The sequence below is a fragment of the Zonotrichia leucophrys genome, chromosome 25 (assembly GCF_028769735.1).
Source record: "Zonotrichia leucophrys gambelii isolate GWCS_2022_RI chromosome 25, RI_Zleu_2.0, whole genome shotgun sequence".
Classification (NCBI taxonomy): domain Eukaryota; kingdom Metazoa; phylum Chordata; class Aves; order Passeriformes; family Passerellidae; genus Zonotrichia; species Zonotrichia leucophrys.
This window is the reverse complement of record NC_088194.1, coordinates 1,727,107-1,734,784: the sequence shown is the minus strand read 5'-3', so window position 1 is coordinate 1,734,784 and position 7,678 is coordinate 1,727,107.

Genomic DNA, 7,678 nt, shown 5'->3' with positions numbered 1-7,678 from the left:
GTTCATCTACCCTAGCCCCAAGCTCTTCCACTGGCACTATTGTGAATTCGAACTAAACCTTGAGCTAAAGGAATGCTGAATTCTTTTGAAATGCCTTATAGAAGACCATATGGAATACAAAAGGAAGGTCCACCCGCATTAGGGTGATAACACTGGCCACCTACGTGGTGGCTTTAAGCAAATAACTCAGAGAAATTGAGAAACATGCGGCTGGAACTCGGAGCAAGGAGTTAGACAGCCTGGGGATGATGTATATGTTAAGTCTCTTACAGAGAAGACTTTGGAACCACAGTGGGAGAGACCGCTGCAAGTACTTCTCACCACCTTCACTGCAATCAAAATCAAAGAGCAGAATGCCTGGATCCATCACTCTCGAGTGAAGAAAGCCCTAGAAGTCCCTTGGAGAGTGACACCAGTGACACCAGATGACAATGAACTGAGACTAAAACTTACTCAGGCAAAATTAGTATATTGCAGTCGGGGGTAGTTCATACTTTAGTTTACAGAATTGTTTTGTATGTAATTATAACTGAAGTTTCAGAACTAGAGAGTACCTCTATCCAAAGCAATGCTGAATGGCCTTGGTCCCAGGCTTTTAATCAGTACACTGGATCCATGAGAGAACTTCCTGAGATAAAAGATTCAAACGTATCTACTGTAGTAATCCACGGGAATCGGGTATGTGAGGAGCAAGAATGGCAGGAATGAGAACCATGGGCACTTCAAAGAATCAGAGGAGAAGAAATCAAAGTAAAGTGCCAGGTCATCAATAACACGGCTTATGAGAGACCAGATGCAATTAGCGACTCAACCTCACCTGGTTTATATGAACACCAGGAAGTTTGTGATAGCCTAAGTCAATCAGACTGTTGGTGTAATTTCACCTTAATACAGCCTGTAGAAGTGACCTGCCTTTGAGCTCCAGTTGCTATCAGACTTTCATTTAAATTCAAAGTAGACACTGCACTTTTTACAACAGTGGGGCCTTATACAACCTGTACTAGGACTCAAATAGTTCAGACTCAACCCAAACTTGAACCTAAAGTGTATGAAATGGGCCCCTACATAGTTAAGAATGTGAGAGAACAACAACTATTATTCAATCCAGAATGGTCTCTCAAAAGAGTTGAGTTGCTAATGCAAACTAACATCTCAAAAATCCAACCAGCCTGCTCCTCCTTCCTAAAAACATCCTTTGAAGGCTAGACAACGAAGTTACAAAGACAACTATATCTCCAGAGCAGAATAAGAAAGGATCTAACTGAGATATTAAGGACAAGATTAAGAGTTTTAAATGGAATTGATTCAAAAATACTGATGAATAAACTGGCCACTGCAGCAGGTAGCCTAACAAAATTGAAGCAGCCTTTACAGTCATCTCTATTGGCATTAAGAACTAGCCAGTGGCAGATTTCAAAAGTACTGCCAAAGTAAGAAAATACAAAAAAGCAGGGGACCAAGACCACATGTTGATAGCAAAAGCACTTCGTACAGTTCAGGATAATGTGTCTTTAGCTTTCAGTTGTATACAAGCACAGTTATAGATGCAAACAGCAGCTCTGATCATAAGGGAAAGGGGTGAAAGTCATTTTCCAGCTGAAATTTAGAAAATTGTTTGAGATAATGCAATTGATTTTGAAAGGAAGTTTCAATCCTGGTGGACTATGGTGAATTTCACCTATGATCCTGTTTCTAATGTGGCCACTGCCTTTGTGCTTACCATACATAATGCCACTGTTTATGTTATCCATCCCATCATTGCACTAAGATTAAACCATGAAAAAACAATACTCTACCCTTCAGAATATAGAGTGGGAGCACAAAAGATGAATGAAAAGTGGCAGGCAGATAGTAAACTTAGAATCCTGCATTACTAGAGAACAGATCAGATTCATTTGTGAAAGCAATACTATTAATGCCCAGGACGTGTGTTTAGACACTGAACAGAGTATTTGTCACTTCGTAGTTCATCCAGTCGCTGACCAAAAACTGTGCTCGTATATACTGGAAAAGAGTGTGTGTGCCTGAGAAATACTTGTGCTGCTGTAAAAATTGATAGCAATGATTTTATTTTGCCTAGTAGAAATCATTCTAATTTCTGTATTTGTAATTTGTTAAGATTATCAAGTGTAGTTTTTCGTACTTAGACTGAGTGACATCCCACCAGTTGATTGAAAGCAATTACACAATGAATCACAGACTATCACCTATTCCTATTAGAACGGACCTTAGATTAGTAAAAGAATTAATTAAGCACCAAGACCTACTAAAGATCCTAAAGAAAAACTCAAAGAAGCAGAGAGAACTGTCCAATGTGATACAAAAAGAAATAGCTAGAATTCTGCAAAGAATATAACAAAATGCAGATCATCACTGGTGAGATGTGGTCTTTTTAAGTAGTCACCAACTGTAAATAGAATCTTTAATAAGTTGTGTCATCCTACTGTAGTTTTGTTACTATTAGTTAGAGTAAGTTTAAGATTATCCATTATCAAACGTGCATGGTAAGGCACAACAGTACACTTGTTGTCATAAGAATTTGTAGGAAGTAAAATAATTTACTTCCTCCTTTTATGAAAGGGGGGGAATGAGAAAAAACGAAAATTTTCCAAGATAGAAATCCATTTTAATTCAGGTGAAATGTACATTTTTGAGTAAAGTCTGTGGTTAGAAACCATAGTTATTCAGCCAGACTGCAAGGCCTAAGCTCAGTTAAGTTACTTCAGTGAAGGACAGAGATAAAGGGGGGGAGAGAGAAGATGATAGAGAGAGACAGGGACTGCTGTAAGGGCAAGTCAGCCTGACCTCGGAATTCTTTCAGATAAAAAGGAACTAGTGGTAAATGTCATGCAAAACCCATAATAATGAATATGTATGAACCTATTGCGGAACTGTATGCATATGTATTTGAGAGAGAGATAAAAAGAGACCTGAAGTTCTCGAAGGTATGCATGCCTTTTTTGAGGAGAGCAATCTCTGCATGCGTCCAGCTCTGCAATAAACATACCGGCTTCACAACTTTCACAAAGTTGTGAGGTACCTCATCTTTTCTCCGCAAAAGATCACTCAGTGCCTCCCACTTCCCAGAGCATCACAAATTTTGGTGTAGATTCTCATAGATGTCCCTGGGTTCCCACGGTTGCCTGTGCAGCTCCATGTACGTCGCCTGAGGATCCTCCACCGGGGATGCCAGGTGGTCTGGGGGGGCCCTGTGGGAATGAGAGGGTGTGGGGAAGTGGATGGGAGGTGCTGGGAGTTTGGATAAAAGGTGTATCATGGCTGGAGGCTGCACTCACCTTTCCTGGTGCTTCCTGGCATCTGCAAAGGAAAACTGGTGGTGTGACTTTTGAGACCCAGGGGTCCCCATCCACCCTTGGCAATGCTGAACCACCACCAGATACACAATTCTTCCCAGGCCCCCCCAGTATCCCTGATGCCCCCCCAGTACCCCTGAACTACCTCACTTGCACCAACACCCTGCATCCCCAGAACCACAAGCCTGGCAGAAAGGGGGACCCCTGATAGAATTCCCAACATCCCTGCAGGACCCTCCAACAGCTCCCCAGGGCCCTGAGCCATGGTCACTGGGGGCTCAGCCCCTCCCAAGCCAGGAGCTGTGGGTGCCGCCCTATGGGCCCCCTTCTCTGGGGGCCTTCCCACCCCTCTACATGACCCACATCCCCCATTGTCACCCACCCACATGGTGCCACTGTTGCCAGGCCACAATGACAGCCATGAGCAGGAGCAGGAACAAAAGGGCCCCACTGACCCCTGCGGCCACTGCAAGAAACGGAGGGGACACATCAGGATCACCCATCACCCCAGGGGTCCTGAACTCCCTGGTGACCCTGAGTGACCCCACCTGTGACCCAGGGTGAGCCAGGTGTCACTTCCAGAGCCAGCTCAGGGCTGAGTGCCCAGAACACGTGGTGCCCGTCCTGTCCCAGCTGGTTGGTGGCCACGCACTGGAAGGTGCCTGAATGTCCCACATCGATGTCCCTGAGCTCCAGAAGGGGACCCTGGGCCACCTCCTGCCCATTGTGCAGCCAGGTGAAGGTGACAGGGGCTGAGCCCACCAGCACTGAACAGAGCAGGCTCACGTTGTCACCTGCGCGCACCTGGTGTGACAGGGGACTGAGGGTGATGGTGGCATTGGCCACAGGCACTGTGGGGACAGAGACAGGGCTGGCACCTGGCGAGCTGAGAAGGGGGTGCTGTGGGTGAGGTCACCCCCAGCTTAAGGGTCTCACTCACCCAGGACAGTGACATTCAGGCGATCACTTTCGGCCACGCTCTCCCCGTCACTGACCCGGCACCAGTATTGGCCACTGTCATTGTCCCCAACGTAGCTCAGTTCCAGGCAGGGGCCAGTGCCCAGCAGTGCCTCTGAGCCCTCTCGGTGCCAGGAGAAGGACAGGGCACCTGTTCCAGTAGCCACCACGCAGTTCAGCACCAGGCTGTCCCCGAGTGCCACCTGTCCCCTGGGGGGCTGTGCTGACAGGGACACCCCCGAGAGTGGGACACCTGAAGGGGTTCACAGAAGGGATTGGGGACCCAGGAAGGGTGGGAGACATGGAAGGGGAAAGAGGGGGATTGGAAGGGAGTGTAGAGGGTCTCTGTAGCAGCAGGGGACCCTGGGAGGCATGCTGGGACCTGGGCACAATGGCGAGATCCTGTGGAAAAGGGGAGAGACCCAGGCAGGGAGGGGGAATCAGACAAGAGACTGAGGAGCCTCAGGGAATGATTTGGGGTTTAGAGATGGGCAGGAGAAATCAGGGAGGGAAGGGAGAGCAGAGGGTGGAGCAGGGACCTTGGAAGAGGTGGGGAATCCAGGGAGGGCTGGGGAGGACAAAGAGAGGGATGAGGGATCTGCAGGGAAACTGGGCAGTCATGGGGGAAACCAAGAGGGACTTGGGAAATTTGGGGTGACCCAGGGAGGAGTGAAGGGAGGGATGAAGGATTCAGGCAGTGGTGGGGAAACCCTTGGAGGATGTCGGGCTTCCCTGTCCCCATCTCTGCACTCACTGCGCACTGTCACTGTCACTGGCTTCGACTCCTTCCACTGTGACGCCACCTGGCCCCTGCAGCTGTAGTTGCCGCTGTGACGCAGCTGCAGGGGGGACAGGGACAGCTCGGTCACATTGTGGAGCCCCTCCAGTTTCTTCCGATCGTGGTAGAAGGACACATCCGTGAGCGGTTTGTTCTGCCAGCTCCGGCAGCGCAGTGTCACCGTGTCCCCCTCCAGCAGCGCCCGAGCTGGCACCTGCAGCACCACCAGGTCTGGGAGACAGAGGGGTCCTGTCACACCAGGGGTGTCAGGAGGGTAATGATGGCACCGGGAGGCACCAAGAGCCTCCCACTGTGAGAGAGAGACGTCTCCTTGCCCAGGGATGCTCTGGGATGCCCCCAGACCAGGGGACGGGCTCTGGTCACACAGGAGGTAACCCATGGAGCAGAGCCCACCCAGAGCCCTCAGGGTCCCTGTGGGATCCAGGCTGGGGACACCCAAACCCCCCTCACCATCTGAGACTCTCACGAGGGGGCTGAGCCCAGTGCCGGATCTGTCACATGTGTAGGCGCCACTCTCAGTGACACTGAAGTGGTTGTATATCTTCTGCCACCAGAGCCACCCGTCCCTGAACCAGATGGTGCCACTGGCGGTCCCCAAGCCCTGGCAGGTCAGTGTCACCCGGTCCCACAGCACCGCCGGCCTCCAGGGGGGCTCCACCAGGAGCTGGGTGGTCTGGGCACCTGTGGGTGACAGGGGACACCAGCCTGCCAGGGCCAGTGTGGGGCTGGGGACAGCGGGGTGGGGACATGGCATCCCCCGAGGACTCACCAGCAAGGCCGAGGGTCTGGGCTGGAAGGGAGAAGGGAGTGGGCTCAGTGGGGGTGGCACCGTGGGAACAGAGGCACAGGGATAAGGGGTGTGGGGGCTGTGCCCAAAGTGTCCTTGTGTGACATGGACCCCTTGGGGACAGGGACACCTTGGCTAGTCCTTGCTCAGGCAGGACATGGGGACTCTGTGGACGCCTCTGAACTGGGGGCACCACGACCACCCCATGCTGGCACAGGTCACCCCCACCTGCCCCATGTTGCCTCTCCAAATCACTGTCCCCCTATTATTGTCCCCACAGTGCTGTCCCCCTTTCCCTCTCCCCACAGCCACCCCATGGCTCCAGTCACCTCATGCTCTGGCTCTGTTGGCATTGGGGACCTCAGAGGACCCCACAGCCCCCCTGTGCCCCCTCCCCTCCCCATCCTTAGGGTGTCAGGCCCGTGCCTGGGGCACTCACCCCACAGCAGCAGCACCACCTTCCCAGCCATCCCGGTGTCCCAAGCCATGTGCACTGGCTGTCACTCACTGCTGGGAGTGGCTGTCCCCTCGGTGGTGGCTCTTTGGATGAAGGGGAAGGAAGCCGGTCAGGTCTTGTCCTCATGCGTAGGTGGCTCTTGGTGGGGGCAGGGTGGCCACAAGCACAGGATCAATGGGGATGTAGCCGTAGGGACAGGCTGTGGGCAGGATGGGGCCAGGCAGGATGGGACACGGCAGGACATGGGGTTGACACGAGTGGGGGACTTGGTGGGTCGGGGGACCCAGGGATGGGTGTCCAGGGGAATGGGGGTCCCAGGAATGGGGTCCCTGGAAGTGGGAGTCCTGAGCAGGGGGAGTCACTAGGGATGGGTGGGCTATGGGAATGGGGGTGCCCAGAGCTGGGAGGACTCAGGGATGGGAGCCCCAGGGGAACGTGGGCTCCAGGGATTTGGGGTGAGGGGATGGGGATGCTGGAAGAATGGGAGTCCCTGTGGGAATGGGGGTCCTGGGAGAATCAAGGTCTTGGGGGAAGGGAGATTTCAGGAGATGGAATGAACAGGAGAGGGTTCCTTGGGAATAGGAGGTCCTGGGCCATGGAGATCCTGGGGAATGTCAGTACTGGGATGGGGGGCCCAGGCAAGGCGGGACATAATGAATGGCGATCCCATGAATTGATTTCAAGGGGAATGGGGGTGCCAGGGATGGGCAGTGGCTGAGTGAGCCAATGGGTCGCAGCTTCTTCCCTGGGTGGCTCAGATTTTGGGGTGACCCAGGGTCCAGCAAAGTCCCCTCAGGGTGCTTGTGGTTTGGGAGAGTCACTCCAGGTTGATTCCAAAATGGTCTGGGTCTGTGTCCCCATAGGCCCCAGAGGTTTTTCCCTCTTTATTTCCATTTCCATAATTTTACCTCTCAATTTCACAACTCTCAATTTCATGCCTTGATGAACTTGTGGAGGCCTTGAGCAGGGAAGAGGGTGGGGGAAGCCCAGGGTGGGGGAAGCAGGGGTGAGGGGTCTGCAGAGAGGGCTGGGGAGGCTGTGAGGGATGGGGGTGTCCCACTTCCCCCCCCAACAATTTCACTTTCTCTCTCCTGCAGAAGGAAGAGGCCGTTTGAAAACTTTCTCACAAGGGGGGTGGTTCTCTCCTGAGGGGGCACATCCACGGGGCTCCTGTCCTGGGGGAATCCTGTCCCAGGGGAGAAAGGGGCACAAGGGGGTCCTGTCCTGGGGCATGGAAGCTCCAGAGGGGTCCAGACATCTCCATTCTTGCTCGTCCCCTGCTGGATCTGAGCCAGCAAGAGCAGCTGGGGAATGGAGCCCCGGGCAGGAAGGAGCTCCCAAATTCCTGCTCCTTGAAGCCAGTG